Source organism: Myotis nattereri (genome assembly GCF_964212035.1).
Source record: "Myotis nattereri genome assembly, chromosome: 8".
In the NCBI taxonomy this organism is placed as follows: domain Eukaryota; kingdom Metazoa; phylum Chordata; class Mammalia; order Chiroptera; family Vespertilionidae; genus Myotis; species Myotis nattereri.
In genome coordinates, this window is record NC_138083.1 from 23,824,926 (window position 1) to 23,852,693 (window position 27,768).

Below are 27,768 nucleotides of genomic sequence, written 5' to 3' on the forward strand. Positions count from 1 at the left end.
CTGTCCTGTTCCCAGGTACAGAAGAATGTGCTTTCTAAAACCAGTAAGATAACAATCAATGGGATAGTCATAGTTAAACTATAGTTTCTACCTGAGATGATAGCTACCATACTTCAAGCCTGCCCCAGTCCCAGAACCATGGGTCAGGCTTCTTCCTTTCCCACCCATAGCTCTGTCCTACCTGTAAGGTGTCTTGAGAGAACATCTTTAGACATTTTAAACTTACCCACATTTTCCATATTCCAAACAGCCTTCTCGTCTACCTTTGGGCCTCAGGATATGTACACTTTGGAAAGGTGGGCCTCAAGGAGAGGCACATGTGGATCTGAAAGCAAATTTCTATGGCCCTTCAGAAAGAAACTTTAGGGATCCAGGGGTCTGAAGAATGATCTAGATGTAGTCTCTGGAACATAGCAGGCATGAATCCCTCCAAAGCATGTGGCTTAGAGCAGAGACTCCTCTTGGCTAGGGCTAAGCTGGTACTGAAAAAGAGAACATTAACAGATGATGTTCACACAAACATGACAGGTAGATGGGCTAAATGCAAGGTTCAATCACTATTTTTGTTTTCAGGAGCACCTAAGATGACTCTTCTATTTTTTACTTTATTTATAAGATCATAATGTTAGTAATTTTTAGCAAATAAAAAGTAGTTCTCAGCTGGCATGACTCAGGAAAGCTGGTGGTATAATTCAGTCTGAATCAACAGGCCTAAGAACCAGGGGACCACTGGTGTGAGTTCCAGAGATTGAAGTTCCCAGAACCAAGAGTTCTGAGGTTGGAAGGCAGGAGAAGATGAATGTTCCAGCTCAAAAAAAAATATAATTTCCCCTTCCTTTGCCTTTTTATGATGCTATTTTATGCCCCAAAGGCCTGGTAATGCATGCCCACATCAATGAGGGTAGATCTCTTCACTCAGTCTATGGAATCAAATGCTAATCCCTTCTAGAAACACCCTCACAGACACACCCAGAATTAAGGTTTTACCTGGGCATCCCTTAGTCAAGTTGACATATACAATGAAACATTGCAGAGAGTTGTGGTTACACAACATTTTTAATGTTTTCAATGCCAATGAGTTGTACATTTTAAAAAATGGAAAGCTTTATCCGGTTTGACTCAATGGATAGAGCATCAGCCTGCAGACTGAAGAGTCCCAGGTTCGATTCTGGTCAAAGGCACATGCTTGTATTGCGGGCTCGATCCCCAGTAGGGGGTGTGCAGGAGGAGGCCAATCAATGATTCTCTCTCATCATTGATGTTCCAATCTCTCTCTCCCTCTCTCTGAAATCAATAAAAATATTTTTAAAAAATGGATAAATGGTAAAATTTATCTTATGTACATTTTACTACAATAAAAGGGTCCCCAAATTTATCAGCTTCAGCCCCCACAAGATTAGAGTTTTCCCGTGTTTGCCCTTCTTTCCAGTGCTGAGTCTCAGACTTAGGAGATGGTGACCGTGGTCAGGTACCCTGGAAGGAGGCAGCTAAGCTCCCTCAGCTCAATGCCTCTTAATTGCCTTCAAATATTCCTGCCTTTCTTCTTCTTTTCTTTTTTTTCTTTAATGGAAACAAGTCTTTATTAGGTAACTTTTAATATCAGAAAAATAAAACTCTTATAATTCTCTTTATGCAAATATATAATATCAGTGCTTTGGCCATCTTTAAGTTAAAGTCCCTTTATCATAAAATATATGGTTTTAAACTTTACTCAAATTGAATTTATAATCCCTATGAATTCCCTATGACATAACAAAAGAGTATAATGAAAATAGCAAATACTAAACTATATTGATAATTTATAATTCTTAATTTGTGGTTTTAGAAACAGTACCATGCATTTAATGTATAAGTTGATTCCTTGGCTTATTAGTTGTAGTGAACAATGCAACAAAATACAAAATACATGCTTGGTGAACATATGTTCATATCTACAAAATGGCAGCTAAAGAGTAGTTTTAATACTGACATTCAACTATTCTACAAGCAATTAGCATTACATCAAAATATACCATCAAGGCAATTTTTTATACTGAAAAAAATCAAAATAAAAACCATTGTTTATAAATTTTTATATGAAATATAACTCTTCAAGTGTATACACAAAATAAAAGGTGTCTATTTACTATTCAATATACATAAATTTTTTATTATTGTGATACTGAGAAAAAAAAGCTCTTTTTTTAAACAGGAATTTTTATTGATTTTTAGAACATCAATAGGCTGCCTTCTGCACGGCCCCTACCAGAGATCAAGGCCAAAACCCCAGCCTGGCATGTGCCCTGACTGGGAAGTGAACCAGCAACTTTTTGGTGCATGGGATGATTCTGAACCAACTGAGCCACACTGGCCAGGGCAATAAAAGCTCTTTTGTGTTGGGAAAATAACACTTCAAAAATAATTAGTAGAAATTCCGCCAGTATAATGTTTTGTCTTTCAATGCCAGCATGGATTTGGGAACATACTGAGGATAAAGCCATAGACATCCAAGGTTAAATGTAAAAGTATATCTTAAGGAAATCTTTCCTTGTGATTGGAAATAGTTTTGAAGTGAAGTAAACTGATCCAAGGTCATCACAGCTGCTTTGTGAATTATGCTAAGGGCAGTATTATCCCTCTCCCCCCCACCCCCACTTCCCTAAATTCCTAAAAAATAAAAACATCTTTATAATGTTCAAGGCAAATATGGATTAAACATAAAATGTTTCACATTTTTATCTAGAATCTAAAAATTAATCAATAGCTTGATCAGACTAATGAATGGAATGTTTACATCCTCAATTATTAGACAATATAGGCAAAGCCCAAATCCCTTTCTGAATTGGAAAAACCCAGTGGCCATTTCCACATTCACAGAGGGAGGCAATGAGTAGAAATTCACAATAGAAGCAGTTGTATTCCTGACCCACTGTTCATACCAGCTGGGCGAGATGGTCAATGTAGCAGTTTTTTGTCCCAATTATAACCAGAGATTGAATAAACTGCCATCAGCCCTATTACTACTAACTAGAGGCTGGATGCACCAATTCGTGTACCAGTGGGGTCCCTCGGCCTGGCCTGCAGGATCAGGATAAAGCCAGCTCTCCGACATCCCCCAAGGGGTCCCGGCTTGTGAGAGTGTGCAGGCCAGGCCGAGGGACCCCACCGGTGCATGATCAGGGTCGGGGAGAGACGGGGGAGGTTGGCCAGCCAGGGAGGGACCATGGGAGGGCTCCAGGGCATGTTTGGCCCATCTCGCTCAGTCCTGATCTGCTGGACCCCAGCAGCAAGCTAACCTACCAGTTGGAGTGTCTTCCCCCTGGTAGTCAGTGCACGTCATAGTGACTGGCCAACCGGTTGACTGTCTGCCCCCTGGTGATCAGTGCATGTCATAGCAAGTGGTTGAGCAGCCTTAACATATCATTAGCATATTACGCTTTGATTGGTTTAATGGCCAACCAGTTGACTGGACACTTAGCATATTAGGCTTTTATTATATAGGATAAGTAATTCACAATGCATTGAAAAGTTGTTTGCAACCCTGCAGAATTAGGCATGAGTTGCTGTAAAATTAAAAAAACAACAAAACCTGTTTTGTCAAAACTGGCAGTGTAAAGATGGCAGTCCTGGAAGTGTCTGAAGCATCTGCAATACCAAGTGCCCTCTGTAAACTGTGGTTAGGCTTAGGGACCCACTATATTGAAATCTTAGATGTATATACTTTTCTCATAGGCTCACACAGCCTGTGATGATCTTCACTTAGGTTTAGTGTGACCATAACAGTCATAAGAATTCATTAGGAAGTTTACTGGGGATACCATTATACCCATGCCTCCTTTACAATGATTATATATATATATATATATATATATATATATATATATATATATCTTAGAGGCCCAATGCACAAAATTCGTGCAAGGGGCTTGGCCCTCGCAGACCTGGCTTCGTTCAGAAGGTCATTTGGCTGTCTGGTCTAATTAGCATATTATGCTTTTATTATTTATATAAATATATATATGCACACATATATATGTAGTATATTATCTTTTATATATTCAGTATGTGTATATACTGCATATGGATGTGTTAAGAGTGAGTTTGGATTGCCTGAGTAATTTCCACCTGGCAAACTGGACATGATGGTGTTCTCCTTTCTCAGATCTTATTGGCAGATTCCATGAAGAAGAGGTTGTGGCCACATGGCACTAGGGCAGCAATAACTTCATTGTCAAAGCAAATCAACCAGTCCTGCTTTTGTCTTAATTCTAGAGGTGAGCTAGAGATGGAACCTCCACCATTGGAAGATGGGTAACTACTAGTATTAGTACCCTTAGAAAAAGCAGGGGTATATATTGGAACCAGGCCAACATAGTTGCCTGTACCAGGTGGGTCGCTCCTAATCCTCCAAGCAAATGGGTGTTCAATGCTCTCAGGAAATGTAGGAGATAGACTTCCTCTACACTGAGTTTTCGTGTCACCAGAAGGATGGCCCCCAAAGCCAGAGAGTGGGTTAACTGCTTCAAATGGAGTCCAAATAGTTTGCATGGATGTTGGTAAAGAGTTAAAGGTAAGAGAATCAGCTGCAAGATCTTCTGAGACTACAGAGGTGGTAGTGTATCTCCAGAACAAAAGTTTCCTGTGGTAAAAGGGCTTGTTGGATATTAGTCAGCCAGTCTATTGTTTCTAGTAGAATCTGTGGAACCCCTACCCAGAGAACTGGGACTATCATTTCGATAATTGGGTATCATTCTTGCAAGGCTAGGAGGAGCTGGATTGGAGGTGAGCCACTCAGAGCTAAGAGTGCCACTTTCAAAGCTCTATCAGTACCTTTGTAATGGAAATCATTCTCTTCTTTGAGCTCAGAGTAGTTTCCTGTATGCATGACAGTATGCATTTCTATGCATTTCTATTTCTAGGCATCCCAGTTACTTCAGAGACAGGCTCCTTATCTCTGTTCAGTTACTATTATGCGTGGGTTTGCTGCTGAATCACTTGAATAGGTGCTCCTTTGGGTCCAACTACTAATCCTACCACACCATGTGGGACCCTCAGTTGAACAGTGGTTTGGTGGGCAGATTAGGACTGATAACCCTCCCAGGGCAGGGCTACTTTTGTTTCCAGGTGCAGGGATCATGGAGAAGTGCTCTGCAGCCGAGAGGATTTCTCTTGGCCAGGGCAGCATCTATCCATTGCGTAATAACAAAAATGGGCACTTCACCACGAACAGGTATCTTGATATATGTGTTTGTCTTGGCTCTCAGTGCCTTCATTTTACAACCCTGGCAACTGACAGTCTCAGTGACACGCTCAGAACAGGTACAGGAACGCACTTGGTGGTGTTGACACTCTTCTCCTCAGCAGGTCGCCCGCCCCCCCCCCCGCCCCCCCCCTCCCCCCGTTCAGGCAGGCCACCGCCCCATAGCTGCGGGGCTGCAGGCATGGGACAGCATCGCTGCCATCATGCCCTGGGCTTCGTCCCTCTGTAGAGCAACCGTGTCTTTCTCGTCAGTGTCCATCCAGGTGCTTCACCATCCTTTGCCATGTGCACTTGAATATTTTGGGAACCTAATGAAAAAGCAAATCCTGGCTCAACACCTCTGATAATCTGTGGTTCTAACAAAGTCATTGGTGTTGATGCTGCTGAAGTGGGTCCAGACTCAGAATCGTTTGACCCGGTCCCTCAAACAGTGGTCCAGAGACCAACACCCTGAGCATCACTTGGGAACTTGTTGGAAATGCAGTGCCTTGGATCCCCTTCAGACCTACAGAATCAGAATCTCGTTGGGAGGGGGATGCCCAGGGACCTAGTTCTTGTACACATGGAAATACTGGTCTGGAACTTGTGTAACGTGTGTGTTATCAGATTCAGTTTCATTTCCCCCTGTCTGTCATGAAAGATTGAGGGAAGGAAGACATGTATGTGATAAATTGTATTAGCATCAGTGAACACCAAGAACATTTAAGGGACCCCCATGATTCTCTGTGATCCTATCAGATGAGTGAGCTCATGCATGCCAATGGAAGGGAAGGAGGACAGGGATCAATCCTAGACCCCTCCAAACCCATGTAGCTTGCAGAGCATGCTGCTTGGCCCCAGACGATACAGACACAGTCGGCAATCTGAGATGAAGGCAGGGACCATGATCAGGAGAACAGGAACTCTCACTCATCACGGCAGAAAAATAATTGTCCTGAGTAGTATATGCTGGACCTGCAGGAGGGCTCCTCTCTCTTTCCTTTAAATGACTTTTCTATGATTGCAAAAGTGACACTTTATATTTGTAGATTATTTAGAGAATACAGAAAGTCACAAAGAGAATAAAAATTATCCACAATGCTACTTTCCAGATAAGACCATTTTATCCATTTGATATTTTGGTGTATATTCTATATCCTATCTACACACACACACACACACACACACACACACACACACATAAACACTGCTATATAGATTAGAAATATTTTTTATAAATATAAATATACACATATATACATATTTAATATGTTACATTTAAAATGTAAATATGCATACAAACTTATGGTATATGGTATACATGCACCTATAAAGACACTATATTTATATGATACGCATATGTGTCATAGATATATACATAAAATATGTTTAAAATATGAAGTGTATATGTATATGTTACACATATAACATTTATATAAATATATGCATATATTATATATAAATTATGTATTTTACATGCATAATTTACACATGTATCAGGACACAGCCATGAGATGCACAGGTATCTATATATACTATAAGTATAAAATATATAGAACATATAAGATATACAATAAATCTAAATAAATTTTCTATAAATGTAAATATACATATGCAACTTTGTAACCTACTTCTTTTAGACTTAGCACTATATTGCACTTAACCAACCTAAATGGAACAGTTACAAAGTGCAAATTTAAAATTCCCCAGGTGTCCCCCACTGACCACTCCCCTCTTACCTGCCCCCCCTCACAACTAGTGGTTATAAAGATTTGTAAATTACTCAGCAGAAAGTGAAGAGATAAAACCAACCCTTCCTTCCTATTAGAACCAGTGAGGCAGGTAATTGCATTGGGAGAGCCAGCTCTGATCACAGGGTGCCGGGTCACCACCTGTCACATTGACAGCCTTCACACCCCAGCCCACATGCTCAGGACCAAATCAGGAGACAGAGCCAAAACAGCCAGCCTCGCTAATGCTTCCCGGTATGTTTCAGTTCAGCCCCCGCCCCGACCCTCCAGGACTGTGCTCAGCCTAAAAATTTGAAGTGAACTGAAATTAACTGTGAGCTAACAGGGGATCCACTCTGGAGTCCTTAAAAGGGTTAGAAATCATGGTCATAAAACCACACACAGGTTGACCGTCGGTTTGACTCTGATCTACCACAAAACCTACATTCCTCTTTCCTTTGTCTTTATTAAGTCTATCCAGGCAGAGTCTAAAATTTTTAAAATGAAATGATGCAGGCTTTCATTAAGATCCTTTAAAAATAAATTATTTCACAGAGCTCATTTCCATGTTTATTCTATTGATTCAATTGAAAACAAATTGTAACACAGAGCTCATAATAAGCCCAAGCAGTCCGGGTATCATTTTCATTTTTGGAATAATAAATCTTACTTTTTCCCCCTCTACTGCTGCAATTATGATAGAATAGAAAATTAGGCTTTAATTAATCAGCAAGTGCTTCTCTCTCAATCGCAGGAAATTTTGAGGCTGTAAAACTACAGTACAGAGGAGTAACAGGGCTCCAAAAATGGCTGGGGAAAAATGATTCCTTCACCTGGTCCTTTTTTTAAAAAAAACAATCCAAAGCAAGTTTTTCAAGCTTGGGTGAAAACCTCATGCCGGGGCCAAGCAGGCACCCATAGTCCCTCCTAAGAGCTCAGAGGGGTAGCTTAGCTGCTTTCCTTATTAGAGGAGCTTGAGCCAGCAGACTTGCCGCCCTGAGACACCTGCTTCTGTCACCAGGAGCCAACTTAGTATGTGGCAAGCATGCAATTGTAAATGCCCTTTCTCCACTTCTCAGCTCTCTCTTCCCAGCTGCCCCAATGATCTCCTTTGTCTCAGGTACTGCCATTAGAAGCCTTATTAATTATAGATCAATCTCTAATTTGAAGGTAGGAGCCAAGACTGTAGGGGGTCTCATTAACATAAGATTAAAAGCTGACTTAGGGACTAATTATTTTGTAACCAAAAAAATAAAAAAAATCAGGCTGGGTTTCTGTTTGAGCAAAGCAGTTTCTCGACAGTGAGCACATCAGTAAAGCATATTTTAAGATACACATGCCATTTTTGAGTTTTTCTGTGACTCTACTGTTTGTTTAATTCTTTCCTTGCTGATGGATAAATGAGCATACGTGTGTTTATATAGACACATGTATCAGGACACAGCCAGTGAGAGCAATTTATGGACTGGTCAAAGGAACTTTGATGGGAAGGTGTTGACCAAACTTAGAGGTCTAGTGTGAGCCAGGAAGATACAGTCAAATTCAAGCATAAGTATGAAAAGTAAGTTTTACCTATTAGTAATTATTGATGTAAGCTACATAGAGACTACTCAATAAATAAATATCTTGGCTTGCCTGAACTATGAGTCTGTCTAAAGATGTCTGGAAATCTCTGACAAGTTTTCACTCATCTTCATCAAAATAGGAAGCAAAGATGTTTTGGAAGCTACATTTAGTCCATTAAATTTGTCTACCTTTTTGTGTAGGTTACTAGTAAGATGCCCTTTATTTTATACCATGATAATGATGGTAGGTGGTAGTTTTATAGTTTTCTTATGTTGTTGGGGTTTATTTATTTATGATTATTATTTTATGTTCTAACTTAAGAGAAAGAAACCTGGTTATGTTAGGTTACTTGCTGCGGGTTTTTAAAGTTATTATTATTATCAACATTATACAGATAAGTTTGTTATCATTTAGAAGTGATATTGGCTATAATTAACAGACAACTCAATTCACTATGGCTCAAAGAATAAATATAACTACCCCGCAAAATGCAGCATCTGGGGTAGAGGGCTATTGGCATTGGCTCTGTGTTTTTAACTGGCTACTCATCCATCTTTATTTTGTTGGCCCATTGCCTTTAGGTATGTAAGTTTGTGGTCCCATGAAGGCTGCTTTAGTTCCAGGCATTGTATCTGTGCTCCAAGCCAGAGAAGGAGAAAATACAGTGCTTGAAGTGCTATTAGGCAGAGCACAGATCCGTGAAATCAAGGTTTGACTCATATCCCAATATTTTACAAGCCTTGATCCCTGAACGGGCAGCATTAGCATCAACTGGGAATTTGCTGAGAAAGATAAGTTCTGGGACACTATCCTAAACCAAGGGAATCAAAAGCTGGGGTGGTACCCAATAGTCAGGCGATTCTGATGCAGAGAACCACTGCCTTAGCTACTGCCCACAGTCATTACCTGGCAGAGATTCTTAATGGAGGGGTGAGAGCATGCCTTCCAGGAAAATGTCAAAATATTCACCTGGGGGGCAAGGGGTGTTTCAAGTGACAATTGACTTTAAGATCGCATATAGAATCTTAAGTCAGCCTCCACATCACATTCACAGGTTCCCTGATGCAGGGGGAACCTACTTACTCCTGGACCCTTTGCACAGATTGTGTTGACCACCAGCTTTCAAACTTGAACTTCAGAATCACTTTTCTGGGCCCTGCCCCAGACTCTCTATAGGGTTAGAAAACATGGTCATAGTCCAGGTTGGGGACTCAAAATTTGCTTTTCTATTAATTACCAGGTAAGGTCGATGCTGCTGGGCCCAAATAGTAAGTGTGGGCAGCAGAGTAAGGACAGTGGCATCCCCTTGAGGGCTTGTTAGAAATGCAGTTTTTCTGGCCCCAGCCCCGCCTACTGAAGCAGAGTCTCTGCGGTGGGGCCAGATATCTGTATTTAAACAAACTCTCAAGGTCCCTGAGAGTTTGAGAGCCACTGTCCTAGACTCATGCCTCTCAAACTTTCTTATACATATGAATTACCTGTAGATCTTGTTGAAAATGCAGATTCTGCCCTGGCAGCGTGGCTCAGTTAGTTGGAGTATCATCCTGTACAGCGAAAAGGTCGTGGGTTTGATTCCAGGTCAGCACATATACCTAGGCTGCAGGTTCAAATCCCCAGTTGAGGAGTATACAGAAGACAACCAATCAATATTTCTCTCTCTCTCCCTCTCTCTTTCTTTCTTCCTCTCTCTCTCTTTAAAAATCAAGAAAAACATATCCTCAGGTGAGGATTAAAAACAAATGAGGATCCTAATTTAGTTGGCATATTAGTCTATCAGGGTGCTGCCATCACAACGTGCCACAGACTGGGTGGCCTATTTAAGTTAATAACAATGTACCTACCTATATAGTTTAAGTTTAAAAAATGTGGCTCTCAAAAGAAATTTCAATCGTTGTACTGTTGATATTTGGCTCTGTGGACTAATGAATTTGCCGACCATTGGCCTAGCCAACAAAAATTTATTTGTTCACAATTCTAGAGACTCAAAGTACAAATTTAAAGTGTGGGCAGGATTGTTTTCTCCTGAGGCCTCTCTCCTTGGCTTATTGATGGCCATCTTCTTCTGCTTCACATCGTCTTTACTCTGTGCACACACACATCGTGCCCCAATTTCCTCTTCCTATAAGGACACCAGTCATACTGGATTAGGCCTGCCCTAAAGATCTCATTTTAACCTAAGAACTTCTTAAAGTTTCTTAGCTGCTGGAGATTCAATTTCAACCTACAAATCTGAGGGGGACACAATTCAGCCCATAACAGTAGATACAGAGTGAAGTCTGAAATTCTGCATTTCTACAGAGCTCCCAGGGGAGATCCATGTTATCGATCTGTGGACCGACCTTTGAATGACACTGGTCTAGGACAGTGCAGCTGCCCCTTCTAGAATGCTGCCGGTATCAACCACTGTTACTAATGGAAGGGTGTCCTATTCCTCAGGTGTGTTGAAGTGAAATAAATTGCCATTGTTTTGGAGCAATTACTCTCCACCTTTAATGTGCATCAAAGTCACCTGGAGAACTTGTCAAAAATGTAAATTTCTGAGACCCATCCCAAAGATTCTAATTAAGTGGGCTGTGAAGGGGCCAAATGTATCCTTTCTTTTACCAAGTATTGAAGGTCACTCAAATACAAATGGTCCTCCAGGCTACACTTTGAGAAGCACTGAGCTACCAAGTTTGTGTCTTGCCTCCTCAACCATGGTGAGCTCTTCAAGGCAGGAACCATTTCTACACGGATATCTCTCAAATGTAATATACATGCACTTCCCTGGAAATGCTGTCAAAATGCAGATTCAGATTCAGTAGGTCTGGGATGGAGTTTGAGATGCTGCAGTTCTAAAAAGCTCCCAGGTGTTGTCAATGCAGCTGGTCTGTGGACCACACTCTGAGTGACAGTGACAAGCTTTTACATCTCATATTATGCCTGGGCAGGAATTGGTCTCACAGTCTTGTTTAAGGAACTCTTTGTATAATTCATACATTGACCATTTATCTTTCATACATCTTTACACTTTAATGCAGTGCATAATATAATAAACCTTCCATTATCTGATCTTCTCCAAATTGATTCCTCCCAGAGTTCATATAATTCTTAATTCAATTGTCCTGGGGACTCTCCTTGACTAATGGGAATTAGAATTTTGGGCTGCAGGATCAGAATTCTAAGTAACTTTGACAAATTGGAGAAATGGTACATTCTAAATGAACAGGATAAAGTCCGAGAGGGATAGGTGCAAGACAGTGCCCTGAGGCATGACAGCTAAAGGCTACACCAAGAGGAGACCTATAAAGCACACAGTGGAAATCCAGAAGCTCAAGGTGAGAAAGTACATAAAAAATGAGCTCAAGGCAAGAAATTGAAGAGGAGCAAGACAGAAAGTGCCTCTTTTATAATGTGAAGCCTAAGTTAAGAAGAAATATATAACTAGGTATTAAAATTACTCACATGTTCCTAGGTTTTAAATGTTATACAGTGATAATTCTATTTGCATGGCTTCTAACCTGATTTTGACAGTATTTTCTACCCAGGTTACCCCTGCTACACACTTCTTAGCCTTAGTAGTTGTGAAAATCAATCCTGGCATGTTAGAATCACCTGGGCCACTTTTAAAACCACCAGTAGCCAAACCAATCTGTATTAATTTATTAGGGCTGTTGTGACAAAGTACCACAAACTGGGTGACTTAGAACATAAAAAATGTATTGTCTCACTGTCCCAGAGATTAGAATTTCAAAATCTAGGTGGCAGCCATACTCCCTCTGAGACCCATAAGGGAAGGATCCGTTCTTACCTGGCCCAGCTTTTTTTGTTTTTTTGGTTTTTTTGTATGTGTTTTTTTGTTTTGTTTTGTTTTGTTTCAGAGAGAGGAAGGGAGAGGGAGAAAGAGATAGAAACATCAATGATGAGAGAGAATCATTGAGTGGCTGCCTCCTTCAGGGCCCCTATGGAGGATGGAGCCTGCAACCTGGGCATGTGTCCTGACCAGGAATTGAACAGTGACCTCCTGGTTCATAGTTTGACACTCAACCACTGAGCCACACTAGCCAGTTGTCCCAGCTTTTGGTAGATCTAGATGTTCCTTGTGCCAGCATAACACCATCTTAACATGGTCATCTCTTTATGTCTCTTCACATAATCTTTTCTTTGTACATGTCTTGTATTCAACTTACTCCTTTTTATGAAGGCTAGTCCTATTAGATTATGGTCACCCTAACAACTTTAGTTTAACTTGATTACATCTTTAAAGATACTACAGTGGGACCTTGACTTACTAGTTTAATTCATTCTGAAACCGAGCTCGTTAAGGAGCTCGTTAAGGAGCTCGTTAACTCAAATTACTCTATCAACTCAATGCAAAAAATCTGCCTGAGAGACAGCTGGTATCTCAAAATACTCGTTAGTTGGACACTCGTAAGTTAAGGCCCCACTGTATTTCTAAATAAAGTCATATTCTAAAGCACTTGGGGTTAGAACTTCAACATAACTTTTTTTGAGAGACACCATCCCATAACACTATCCCAGACCATAGAAGTCTCTGGGTGCAGTCCAGACATCAGTATGCTGTTAAGTGCCATGAGATTCTAATCCACAGCAAGGGTTGAGAATCACTGTCCTGAGAGAAGGTCTGCAACAGCCACCATTGTCAGAGAATGGCCTGTTCCGATAGTCATGACTGATGAGTGGGATGTTATCTGTTGTCTCAGAATTTTGGCTAAAGAACCAAAGCTGAGGCAATAGGAAACAAATAACTAACATTCTGAAGCAGTGGTTCTCAACCTTGAACACACCTGGGATAACCTAGGAGCTTTAAAAGAATCCTGAATACTGAGTGCACCCCAGAGGTTCTGATGTAAGCAGTCTCGGGTGAGACTTGGGCATGGAGAACTTGAACAGCTCCCCCAGGCCACCTTACTGTGCAATCAAGATGAGAACTACTATTTACAAAAAATGACATGTATGAAGTGGCCAAACAGGCCCTCAAGGCTGGACACACTGGAACCAGAACCACAGGCTCCCAACTCCAGGACTTTGCTCTTTCCACTCTTCCTTTTTGACCAATTATCTTACAACAATAAGCTGAAGGATCTTCAAGTACCTGTCCATTCCTTATAGAATGGTGAGCAAATATTTTTCATCTAAAAATATAATTTCCCCTAACCCTACTTCCCAATCAATTACCCTTTCTCCCCTTACTATCAGCAAAGCTTTGGGAAATATTATTCTAAACTCATTTTTGTCAATTCTCACCTCCGGGTGGTTCATAAGCCTCTGTAACATGATTTCGGACCTGAGCTTTTCCCAAAATTGAACTGAAAAAGGCTCCTAGTTACCAAATACAAAGGCCATTTGGTCCTCATCTTATTCGAACACTACTATATGGTATTCAAGGCCTTTGCCTGTCCCCGCCCTCTTTTGTACTCCCCCTTTGCCTTCCATAGGCCATTCTTTTCCATTTCCTTTGGAAACTCCTCTTGTTCACCTGCCAATTAAGTAAATTTTGGTATACATTTTAGACCTATTTTTGTTTCATTGGTGATTAGATTGCAGTATACAAAATTATATTTTTTGTAGACCAAAATAGTTGAATATTGGCTAAGTTTAATCTAAAGCTGTCCTAGTACAATGTTAACCAAACTACCAATGGTTAACCATGGTTTCAGCTATTGCCTGGTATAATGCTGATACTCATAGCAGTTATAAAACATTGTAATATTTTCTACCAATTAGTAAGTAGTTGGTGCCCATTGCCCTCCCCCCCCCTCATCCTCTCATTATTCTGGCTGTCCTGCTTCTTTTCCTGGGACTCCTGACACCTCCCAATAATCCAATAACTAAGGGGCAAGGCCACATAACAAGGGACCCCTGAGACTCTGCTTTGAGGCTATAAGCAGTATCTTTTCTAATTAGTTGCTGTACTGATGGTGAAATATTCTCATATTGCCCCTATATATTCATGATTTCCAAATGTATCTATCCAGCTAAATCACTTATACTTAGCCTCAGACCCATATTGTCACCTGACTCTTCCTGCTTTGATATCACATAGATCCATCAGAGTCAATATGCCCAAGATGCAACACCAGCATGCGTCCCCCCCACCCCCCATGATGTGACAGGCTTTAACTTTGGTGGCTGCACACACTGACTCAGGGCTTGGCCATCAGACTTGCTTTGGCCAGTGGAATATTATGAAACATGATAGAAACAGAGGCTTAAGCAATGTGTATCCTCCAGGAAAACTTGCTCTTGAGGCATCTGCCAAACTCTTAAGCTCAGACTAATCTTCTGCAGATGAGACCACATTGAGAGAGAGAGGCCAGAGGGAGGCAGATTGAGGCCCCAAGGTGTCATAGAGCATCCCCGCTCCATCCTATTAAGTGTCTGACTTACAGAATTCTGAGAAGTAAAATGGTTGTTGTGTGTGGGTGTGAGTAAAAACATTTAGAATTATTTATTTGTTTGTTTGTTTGTTTGTTTGTTTAAGAAATTGGAGAATATGATGATGGAGACTGACAAGTCCCAAGATCTGCAAGGTGAGTCGGCACCTTGGAGACCAAGGAGGGCCAATGGTGAGTTGATGGTGTGGTTACAGTCCAAAGGCCAGGAAGTTTATGACCCCCAAAGAGACGATGTTTCAGAAGGCAAGAAAAAGTCGATGTCCTAGTTCCAAGGTGGTCAAGCAGAAGGAATTCTCTCTGACTCAGGGGTGGGTGGATGGAGATGATTGGAAGGAGGTAGGCAGTCAGCGTTTTTTGTTTTATTCAAGCTTTCAGCTGATTGGATGAAGCCCACCCACATTAGAGAGGGCACTTTGCATTACTTACTCTACCAATAAAGATGTTAAGCATAACACCAGAATAATGCTTGACCAAATATCTGGGCAGCCCATGGCCCAGTAAAGTTGACATAAAATTTACTATCGCAGCTTCTAAGCTTTTGGATGGTTTGTTATGCACCAACAGAGGACAAGAAAAACAATGTGCTCTTTCTACAATAGGATAAAGGACCTACCTATATAATAGAGGCTCAAATCTAATATTTATATAATAAGAATAGAATGGTGAAGAAATGATATCACTCATCCGTTACCTGAATCCAAATTCTAGGATTATTCTAGAATAATAGTTTGCCTTTATTTGCACTTCATCACCAATACTTTTTAAATTCTGCCTCCTAATTGATTTCAAAAACTCTTTAACTTCACTGCTGCTGCCCTTGATGGGACAAAGATGGCAAATATCTGGCCCTGTGCTGTCTGTCACTCCTCCCTTCAATGACCATGTGAACGTGGCCAATCCAACAAGGCTCTGTGTTCACCTCAGCCAGGAAAGTGGCCACATTATTCACCTCAACACTCCCCTCCAGGCATTCACTACAAGTCAGTCACACCGTGGATACCTTCTTTGCCATCCCTTCTGATTCACCACTTCTTAAGGCAAAAGCCATTTTGCTGGTTATACCACCCTCTCTGACCATTACCTAAATCAATCTATCCTCCACCTTTTTAGAAGGATTGCCAAATTAATCTTTCTAAAATGTAGTTAACCTTGTCTGAGTTGCCAACCTATCCTCACCCCAGGACTAAGAGGTGGATGGAGTATGTGGCAGTTAGATTAACTGCACAGATGGCTCCAATTCTCTGCCTTTCCCATATCCATGTCCCTTGTGATGTGATTTTATGACTCCTCCCAGTAAGAGAGACAATCTACTTCTTTACCTCTTGGATCTGGCTGGTCTGCTGACTTGCTCTGAGGAGGAGAAGTGACATTATAAAGGTTCTGAGCCTGGGCCTCAAGAGGCTTTGAGCACTTGCTCTCTCTCTCTTGGAACTCTGGCACTGCCTTGAGAGAAATCTTGGGGTAGCCGGCTGGAGGATGAGAGGGGACATGGAGTGGAGCCACGGGTCTCCAACTAAGCCCATCAGACATGTCAGATGGCATAGCTGAGATCAACAAAGCCACCAACTACCCACAACTGACCACAGGTAGATTCACAAGCTGTAGCCACTCAGGTGACCCACAGACTCTTGTTTGCTTGATACACACCTTTTAATGGCCAAACGCAGTCGATATAAGGTTTATAGGAAGGACTGGAAAGCAGGTCTCTTTGCATGATAAACTAAAAAAACTACCACAGGAAAACTGCTCCAATTGAGTCAAGGAATCCAAAATAGCAGCCAGCAAAATCTATAGGCTGCTATTGTAGGAAAACCTTTACAAGCTATAAAAACACAAAGCGGCACCTGCAGACCCAACAATGCTGGTGCTAGCACTTTCATCACTAGTGGAGACAAAGCCTTCATCAGCACCTGAGACCCCAGAATCTTCAAAAGCATTTGCCAGCATCAGCAGCCTTGGCAGCTGACATCCCTGCAGGGAACTGAAGCAGGGAAAATGGTAGACACCACACGGTAGCTAAGATTGTGATTGTGGGAATATTTGAGACACCTCAGGGGACTACCAGAAAGAAAAGAAAGCACCTTGGAAGGGTCTGCCAGAGAAAGAATGCTTTGTGCTAATGTTTTTAGCTCTATCTTATCCCACAACAAGTCCTGGTGTGGACTTGGAAAAAAAAAGATTTATAAATGTCTAAAATTGTTCCATAATTCTCCTTTGCCCTAAAAAAATAAATAAATAAAACTGGTTAACACTGAAATGCAAGTTTATTCATCTCTCGCCTTATGTGTGCATGCCCACACATTCACACACACGATTTTCACCTGCATCATTTCTACACATTTCTACCTACTCTCCCCACACCTCTTAAATCATAAGGTTTCTCATTTCCTCCCACATCAACTGGAGAGGCATATCCTCGCTTTCTGAAAGAGAGTTTCATAGGCCCCACAGTTGGCCTCATTGTGCAACACAAAGTTTTATGCAAGAAATGGAAGCTATAGTTCTTTCCTTCAGGCTACAGTGTAAACAGGGGGAAGGTGTTCTCTTCTCTCCAGCAACAGCAGTAATATTGAACTAGTAGTGGAATGCTAAGGGGATAGGCTGGGAGAATGTATTTCTGTTTCTATCATCAGAATCTAATTTTTAAAGCCCACAGGGGAAGAAAGACCAAAAAACAAACAAACAAAAACAGCAAAAATACAAAATTAAATTAAAACAAAACCTTCTTTCAAATCTTAGAAAATAAAACAGGTGTTGTTTTTTTGTTTTTTTTTCTGAGAAGAGTGGTTGTGCTTATGTGAACTGTGTAGCTATTCGTTTCTTCTTTGTTTAAAAAAAAATTCAAATCCAATTTATTTAAAAATAAATAAATAAATAAATAAATAAATAAATAAATGAAAATGAAAATTTAAAATATAGCCATAAATACATTGCAGTTCTTGCCTTTCATAGTAAAGTCTGAGCCAACCTTTGAATCTGAGCTTGACTATATGACTTGCTTTGGCCAATGAGACATAAGCAAGTGTAATGAAAAGAGTGGCCAGAAAAGTGCTTGCACACTGAGACTTGCTCTTTTGTGTTGTACTTGGAACTAGGAGATAGCAGTTTGAAGGAGCCCAAGCTAACCTGCTGGAGAAGCCAAGCAGAGGGGGAAAAAAAAGTTCCCTAGCCTTTAGCCTGCCGACCACCAGACATGGGAATAAAGTCATTCTCACCCATCCAGTTCCAGCTCAGCTGCCAGGTGCAGCTGCTACAAAGGTGAACTTAGGTAAAACAAGCTGAAGAATGGCCCAGTCTAGTCTAGCTCAGTTTACCAATCCCATGATATGCGAGCAAATAAGTGGTTATTTGGTGTAAGCCACAAAGCTCTGGAATAGCTTGTGTATGCAGCAAAGGCTAATGGGGGCATCACTGAATAGAAGGTGCACAATATCAGAGGTGAATGCTGCATGGGGACTCAAAACATCTCGTGTAAGATGAGCTTTCCAAACCACAGCAGTTTGCTAAGGGGATAGGCTGGGAGAATGTATTTCTGTTTCTATCATCAGAATCTAATTTTTAAAGCCCACAGGGGAAGAAAGACCAAAAAACAAACAAACAAAAACAGCAAAAATACAAAATTAAATTAAAACAAAACCTTCTTTCAAATCTTAGAAAATAAAACAGGTGTTGTTTTTTTGTTTTTTTTTCTGAGAAGAGTGGTTGTGCTTATGTGAACTGTGTAGCTATTCGTTTCTTCTTTGTTTAAAAAAAAATTCAAATCCAATTTAAGTCGTTCTAAGAAGTGACTAGGTCTTTTCAGAATTCAATGTACTGGTCATTATTTACTAGTATTATGGGGATCACAATTTCCACATATTATACCTATTTACCTCTATTCTACTGCCTATTATATTTGTCTTTAAAGCATTCCAAATGCCTTTCAAATGAAGATTTGATATATATGACTTTACTTATTGATTTGCTCTATTTTGACTGAAAAGGAAACCATACATTGAGCCAATCACAAGAGCCATTCTTTTTTGTTTTCTGCTTTTACCTTTCTCCATGAAGCCATGGATAGAGTCATGAGAAGAGAGGAGGAAGTGGGAAATAGAGGTGGTAAAACATTTCGCAATTTTCCAAGTGCTAGGTATAATCTAGGAGATGTACATTTTTTAGTGAAATAGTTTCCCCCATAACAATACACACTCTTATTAGAACCGTATTTTTGTTGACAGAGCTCAGAGTTGCTTCACTCAGCATCCTGCATATAGAAGGGGGGAAAACAAAAACACAAAAGATCTCATCACTGTGAGATAAATATACTTTGTTTCTCCGATCCCTTATTTATTTTTTAGAGAACCCCAGTCTTCCTTGACACTTCCAAAGTGCTCTGAGACCAGCTGCATTTGAACCAAGTTATTCGATTTTGATCTATGTCTTTAATCAGGCACATTTCTTCGAATACATTAGTGTGAATAGTAGAATCAAATGGGTATTGTTTTTTTTCTGTTATGTGAGTAAAGAAATTAATTGGATTTAGGGATTAGCTTGAATGTCTTCTTTTCTGTAACCTAGATAATGTAGTGTCTTATTATTATTATTGCATTCCTAACAATAAAGCATAGTGTTTTCCAATGAGTTAAAACAATAGCTATATAAATACAAAACATATTACTGGTATCTGTTGTGTATTATTGGTCCATTATTAATATTAATCATCTTTTCTTTCTTCCAGGGAGCTTACTGTCCCATATATTTTACAATCAAATCTGTCAAGAATTATAACACTACTCTATGTGATCTCTATAAAAAGAGATATAAATGCCAATCAAAAGGCTCATTGGCTGGTTCATTTATATTCAAAGTGCTTCTGCCTGTAGATGACATTAATAGTTTATAATCTCCATACCTAGTCTGAGAAGGAGCTCAAAGCATGTCCTTCATTCTTGTAACCCCTGCTTGAGAAGGAAGCAACCCTGGCTCTGTCATCCCCTTTGCCCTATACCCTTGCCACTGCCAACATGGAGAACTGCCACCCTCTGCCATAGACATTCCCAGATTCAGGGTCCTGAAGCAAGGGAGCCATGTGTGCTATTGAGTTGACTCCAGTGTCACATCCCAGTTGTTGTCACAATCCTGTCCACCAACTTGAAGATATTTGGATCCATGGCTCTTGTTTCTCTTTATTTTGGCAGGAGGAAAATATTTGCCAATTATATACATTGAAATGTCATAAGTTCATCTAAGAACAGACTCAATTTGAACTTCTGGAACAATATATCTGATGATGGGGTCCATGCATTCCAACCTGATACAACTCGTATTCTTTAGTGAATAATATTTAAGTGAAATTCAAGAACACATCCAATTTAGAGCAGTCTTTACTAACCTACCTTGAAATGTCACTACTTTATTTCAAACACCTCTGGAGAATGTACGAATAAGCTCAAGGCAGACAACCTAAGTAAAAACCAGAATTGCCCAATCAAGTTCCCAATAAAATTTAAATTAATTGTCTCCCTGCTTTCTTCCCATTTTCTAAGACATATAAATTGTGAACATTAAAGATGATTTACAGGTCAACTTCTTCAGATGATAAAACACGGAAAGATTAGGCAGATACGCAGAGGTTTACTGTCCGAGCTGTGCCTCATCTCCTGGGCATCCCCTGGGATTTTTCCTCTTTCTGTTTTTTTAATTCCTGGCTCTCACTGGAGACAGGAGTAGCATTGTGGGAACAGAATCTAAGAACCAGATTGGCTGGCACTGTTATTTTGTAGATGAGGAGAGGGGGGTCATTGTGAATAAGTGACTGTAAGTGGAATGCAGCTGGTTTATTGTTGTCGTTTTTTTCAATTGAGAAAGTTTAAAACCACTTACTTTATTTACAGAGAGTGTCTGTACCTGGCTCTGCACTCAGGACCCGAGGACCAAAGTAAATGAGAACAAATGGTCACTTACATCTTCTGAGGGCAGATGGTCATTAATTTACTCAAATAAAAATGTATTGAGTCCACACTATGTGCCAGGCACTCTTCTTGCTCTGGAAAAACAGCAATATAAAACAGACCAAATGCCTTCCCTTAATGGACACTTACAACTTAATGGAAGGAACAGTAAAATAAATAAATAAGCAAACAGCATGTTGATGGTGTCAATTCGATGGTGAAAAAGAAAGCAGGGAAGAGGTAAGGAAGTGGAGTGAGTTTTCACTTTGCACAGAACACCCAGGGAAGACCTTGCTGAGAAGAAACTATTTGAGTGAAGAACCAAAACTGTTGAGAATCTGAGCCAAGTGCATATCTGAGGGAAGAGCATTCTAGACAAAGAGAAAGCAAAGGCCAAGTCCTGGGAGGAAGCATGCCTGGCGTAACAGGAATAATCATGAATTTTCTATTCCACCGTAAGATTTCCTCTCCAGTGTGACTTTCCAGAGCCTTGCCATCCGCTGGCCTGAATTAAGAAGTGGGATCTATGTGTCCTGCTCTTGAACCTGGACAGGCCTTTGTGACTCCCCCAGAGTGTGGAGTGTGGCGAGTATGAACGAAGTGACATGAGGTGACTTGCATCTGCTCAGCTCTCTCCCTTAGGAACCGGACACCATGCTGTGAGGAAGCCAGGCCCACTGAGGCCCAGGTGGAGAGGGTCGAGGCTGAGCCTCCAGGTGACAGCCAGAGCTGTGTGGAGGAGTGGTCCTGGAAGCAGGTCCTCCAGTCCCCAGCTGAACCCTGTCAACTGACACCATGTACAGCAGCAATGAGCCTTCTCCAGTGACCCCTGATCAAACTGCGGGGCTGTAAGCAAAACCAATGATTGCTCTTTTCTTTTTAACCGCTCTATTTGGGGATAGTCATAATCAGGGCTAGGTAACCAAAACAAGGGAGAAAGGCCTTGTTGTTAGAACTAGTTGGCTTAGGAGACAGTGGGAGGGGAGGGAGGACAGGTCTTCAAGGGTTTTATAGACCATTGCAAATCCTTTACCTTTCACTCTGATGGGAAAGCCCCTGGACCAAGTAATTGGGTCCTAGGCGTCATCAAGAAGACAGCCTGCAGAGGGCACACAACTCCCTGAACACCCTCCAGCAGAGGTTTTTTTGTTTTTTGTTTTGTTTTGTTTTGTTTTGTTTTTCTAAGAGAGAGGCATTCCTTCCTTCTCCTTCCCACAGGCAACATTCTGCATTCATGGTGACAAACTCACTCACAAACTGATCTGACAAGCCCATTTCCTGTCACAAAATTGTAACGTTTGCCTCTCTGGTGAGCACTAGCCCTCAGGATGCTGAGAGAATGTTGGTTGCCTGCTGCCCCGTTCCTGGGAGACTTCCTTCTCCAGGCATGTGTAGCTCTCAGCCAGCTTAGACCTAGAAAGGACCGAATGGGGTAAGAGGAAGGGCGCTTTCCATGGAGGCTCCTGGGCTTTGCGTTCCCTTTGGATTAACAAGCCTTTAGTTTGCTGACTGTGAGGGACGGCAGCCTGGCCCATCTGCCGGGAGGCATTTGCTCATTGTGTGGGAGAACAGCATTTGCTGTCCCAGAAGCAAAGAGTTTCTCAGGGCTGAGAGGCTCCGAAAGATGGGCATTGCAAGAATCCGTCCCTGCTGACGGTTCAGCCAGGTTAACGCACCACTGTGAGGGGCCCTGTCTGCCCCCGCTTTGGGGCCGAGTTTATCTAAGTGCCCAGTTTGCCAGTTTGTCAAGCTGGGCAGCCTCCAAACTATGGGGCAAGGCGAAGCCCCATGATGATGGTGGTGAGGTGAGTCTGGAGGAAATGGGCCACCACTCCTGAGTCACAGGGATTAGGGTTCTGTCTGCCCCTGGGGCCAATGCCAAGGGCTCTGGATTGAGGTCTAGGATTCGCCTGAACAAGCATTCTATTACTCACTTGTTCAGTCTGAGGGAACTAGTGATAAATTTCCAAATGTTACATTATGTTCCCGGGCAGATTCAAAGGGAACATTTGGGTAGGTGGATGAGCAGTAGGATTTAACAAAATGCTCTTTAGATTAGGCCCAGTCAGGAAGAACTAAACACTTCTGTCCTCATTGTTTTGTTATGTTTGAACAAAACTCAGGGTCATCGGTAGGATGGCTATGTGCTAGGTAATGTCTTACAGAGGTTGACGGTCTTACAGAGTTGCCTTGAGAACCTCAATATTCTCAGCCACGATGAGATGAAGGCGAGCCGTGCTGGCACCAGACCAATAGAAGAATAATGCCATAGTTTTGGGGTTTGGATTTGCCCTCAGAGATTTAAAATCATACCATTCCATCAGAGGGATGTTTTTTAAAAGAAAGAACATTCTTTCAATATATTCTTCTCATTTCACAGATGAGAACGCTGAGGCCCAGAAGAGTTAAATAATTGTGCAAGGCCCTGCGTTCTCTGGGGTCCAATAATCATAGAGTTTACATCCTAGAGTTTAGGATCTTTAACACTATTTACTGTGGTGGCTGATACACAAGCCAGTTACTCCAACATCACCAGCTTCAGTACCTGGTATACAAAAGTCACCCAGTCATGCTGGTCTCTCCACACAAGCCTGAAAGACCTTTGATGGTAGGGCTGGATCTTGTTTATGCGTAATTCCCCACTGCCTGGCACATAGTCTTCCATATAACAGGGGCTCATTTTAAATAGATAAATAGACAAATGTTGTATCACACATCCATTCAAATGTTAACATTTTAGTTGTTTCTTATACCAAAACACCAGTCTATTAAGTATTTATTGATGGCCTATTCTTTTTCATTCATTCTATAGATGTTATTGAGCATATTCTATGTGTTAAGTGCTACAGAATGAGGCAAGCAGATGGACTCCCTGGCCTCATGGAGCTGACATTTCTGTGACTCTCTGGCTACAGCTGAGCAGACAGAACAGTTCACCTGGCTTGACCCAGACTCACAGGCCAATCAGATGAGGCAAGATGGCATTGCTAACAGAGCCAGGCAGATATTTAAGACAGAATGGTATGAGTAGGTTTAGATAATAAGTTCAGGGGATGAAAGAATTGGTGTGGCCCAAAGAGTCAAGACACATGAAAGATGGTACTGAGCAGTTTTTTGAGAACATAGTAGGATATTAAAGACCAGAGAGGAGAGGAGGAGAGAAGCATATGAGGGAGATGGAGTAACAGGGAGGCACTACAAGATCATGAATAAGGGACCAGGAATGACTCCAATCAAGCCAGATTTTAGGCCAGAGAGGGTGAGGTTAAGTAGAAAAGGGAGGGCCAAGTGATGAAGGTACCAATTCAGGAAAAGGCCAAAGATAAAAAAGGATCTTAATATTCACATTGAGGATTGACTCAAAAGTGAATGATGGGTCATCTGAAGATGTATAATCTGTTTCAATGTGTTTTTGTCCAGATTGAAAGTATACGGAATGGAAGGAATACTACGGAAGGGAGGAAGGAATACGGAAGGAATTACGGAAGGAATTACTACTCCATTACCCTTCCATCCTCTTTAGAACAACACTTTTCAGGTAAAGAAACCCACAGAAATATAGCAAGGCTCTTCTGATACGAATTGTCAAAATGTGAGAGATTAAATATCCCTAATCATTTTCTTAGCATAGGCTCCAGATCTCACTTCACAATTTATACTCCACAGTGAAAACTTTGGAAAATGAATTTTAAATATGTGTTTTTACTTGTCCATCTATCTGTTGGCCTACACTATGTAAATTTAGTCCATGCACAAATATAATAGAAGTGAATTAGGATTTTAAAAATAGGAATAGAGCCCTGGCTGGAGTTGCTCAGTGGTTTGGGCATCATCCCATGCTCCAAAATATTGCTGGTTCAATTCCTGGTCAAGGCACGTGCCAGGGGTTGTAAGTGATATCCTGTGCAAAAGGCAGCTGATTGATGTTCTGCTCTCACATGGATGTTTCTCTTTTCCTCTCCCTCTCCCTTTCTCTTTCTCTAAAAATCAATAAAAATATTTTTAAAGAATAGGGATAGGTACATATTGCATGTAAATACGTGCAGGCCATCTTATAGGCCAAAGTTCAAATACTGTCCATCATGAAGAGGTGTGAATGAGGGGAGGAACAATGAAAAGATCTGTGAATCAAATATCTAAGTCTTAAATGACCACTTTGATGAGTCCATTGTTCTAATATAAAGTTAGGGATTTAGAACTAAGTGAAAGATTGAATGCATTCTTGGCCTCAATTATTGACCTCCCTCTATCAATCCACATGGCCCTCTAACTTTTGACTCCTTTCCTGGACTGACTCTGGCCAACCTGTTACTTGCTTTGGCCAATAGAATGTGGTAGAAGGAAGCCCTACCAGTTCTGAGTCTAGAACCCAAGGGATGTTGTGTGTTTCTACTCTACCTCTTAGAACCTGCCAAGCCATCATTTGAAAATTCTGGGTTAGCCTGGAGGATGAGAGACCACATGGAGCAGAAACCAATCATCGCAGCCCCAGCCACCTTAGATCAGTTAGTCAAAAGCCAGCTGAACCCCAACCATACAAGAACCTAGCCAAGATTAGCAGAACCGCCTACCCAAGACACAGCTGGCCCCCCGATGTCTGAGTAAGCCCAGCCTAGACCAAAAATACTAGTTAGTATCTGTCCAGCTGACTCTCAGACTCCAGAGTAATAAGTGCTTGCTGTTTTAAACCATTGAGCTTTGGGTGGATTACTGAATAACATCAGAGTAGATCCTGGCTGTACATTATAGTCTCCTGGGAGTTCTAAAACAAACCAATGCTTGTCCCCTTTCTCTATGCTAAGATTCTGTTTAATCCACCTAAGTATTTTTGTTTTGTTTTGTTTTGTTTTCTTTGAGTTTCCCATGTTTCTAGTGCAACCAGAGTTAAAACTTTCTGGCTAGACAAATCCTTACCCCTTCTTCAAATATTAAAACTCTCAGTGGATGGGGCATGTCTTGTCTTAGGTCTGGCTAATGCAGAAGTGTGTTTGCTTTTGCACATGCATCACTGAGAAGAAGAAGATGAATCTGTCTTCTTACATACAAAACGATCCTCTAGATCAGTGGTTCTCAACCTTCCTAATGCCGTGACCCTTTAATACAGTTCCTCATGTTGTGGTGACCCCCAACCATAAAATTATTTTCGTTGCTACTTCATAACTGTAATTTTGCTATTGTAAACAATATGTAATTATGTGTGTGTTTTCCCATGGTCTTAGGCGACCCCTGTGAAAGGGTCGTTCGACCCCCAAAGGGGTCGCAACCCACAGGTTGAGAACCGCTGCTCTAGATGTTCATCTGTTTGTCCAGGCAATAAGATTTCTGTCCCCAAAGCCCATATACAAAGCTATTACTTATGGGATGAGTGAGATAACCTGTTTCCCAGAAGCCCCTTTATTTTCCATCCTGATGCTGGCTGTAACACATATAAGCCCCTTTGCTACTTAATATTTAGTTTAGTCTATGAATCTGGAACAGCCAGGCATAAAAAAATATGAGAGCAATAGACCATTGGAGGTGTGTATTTGGGGCGGGGGGAGGGGGAGGATTTCTGAGGGGGTTACACTGTTTTCACATTCTAATTAATATCTGTCAGAGAGTTGGTTTGTGAGAGTGAATGACCAAGGAGGGGAGAGGGGAGTTTAAAAATGAGCATTTTATTAGAGTGTCAGAAGATCTGTGTGGTAGATCGCATGGTGACCTGTCCCAATCCCCTATCCCGGGCAGGTATACCCCTCCTCTATCTGTGTCAGTGTTGGCTGCCAATGGCTCACACCTGCCTGCTTTGCCAGAGAATTATTTTCAGCAGATGCAAGCCACCAGCCTGGGAATACATACCTGAGTGTTATGCCCTCCCCCACCCTACTTGAAGGCAACCTGAAGCTGGCTAATGACTGATGGACAAAGGATACAAATGCCTGGCTTCTTTCCCTCAGGAAGAACAGTGCTTTGGTGCCATGCACATTCTATGCCCCCCCCCCCCCCAAGGGATCTGGCTGAGGCTCAGCTTCAGCAGAAAACCTGTACTTAATGATTTCTTCCCTGGCCCTACCCTGCTTCTCTCCTTCCCGTTGCACCTGAGAGCTCTATGGTGAGCACCAATGACTCACCTGTTCCAGAACCCCAATCTCAGGCTCCGTTTCCAGGAAACCCAACCTAAGAACATCTGCTCTCTGGAAAAGGCTCTAGCCACCCATCAGAAGCCCTGTCAATATATCCCTATCCCTTCTTCCCTCCCACTGGCTCTGAGGGAGAGGCACTCCTCTTCTAGCGCAATGTTAACCACTTACCTTTACACAGGGATTGTTGCTGGGCCACCGTTTTCCTCGGCATCTTTAAAGTCTCTTTCTACTAAACTTCCTCTGACTTCATGCATCTCCAGTACGTTCCATCTCAGGGAGGACCCTAATCATCGGTCTCTGCCTCCATGCTCCACTCCTATCTAGAAAGTATTCAAGGTCAAAATCGAGCCCAAATTCTTTCAGACTCCAACTCTAGCCCTCACAGATCTCTTTCACCTTTGGGTCTTAACATCTACTCATAAAGTTTAGCACTGAGAGGAATCCCTATGTGCAGTCATGAGGCACAATACTTCCCTTCATTATTTGTTTTATTCATTTGTCTCATGTCTCCAGCAAAATAGCAGGTCTTCATGGTTCAGATCTGGCTCTTTCTGATAAATCTGTGTTTCATAGCATCCTGTTCTGTAGATACACAGGACTGATTAGCTGAAGAGAAAGTCAGCTGTTACACTTGGCTTCGGAGCGCAGTGCGTGCAGTCTAACTTGCTGTCAGAGCACAACGATGGCTAAGTAAGTGTTGAGACTTGCCATGTCAGAGTATCACATCTTTACCAACTCTATTCTGTATGATAATGACCCAACAGACTGCAGTAACCAATGCCAGTTTCATAGTTAATTGTA

General features: G+C 41.5%; 1 pseudogene across 1 annotated transcript; it reads right to left on the bottom strand.

Annotated features, from left to right (window-relative positions):
- Positions 1-4,068: 4,068 nt before the first annotated feature.
- LOC308523686 (RNA-binding E3 ubiquitin-protein ligase MEX3C-like) lies at positions 4,069-27,178 on the bottom strand (annotated as a pseudogene). The gene is made up of 2 exons: positions 27,136-27,178; positions 4,069-5,462 (listed from the first exon to the last, which is right to left on the bottom strand). The product of its transcript is annotated as an RNA-binding E3 ubiquitin-protein ligase MEX3C-like (transcript).
- Positions 27,179-27,768: the final 590 nt, after the last annotated feature.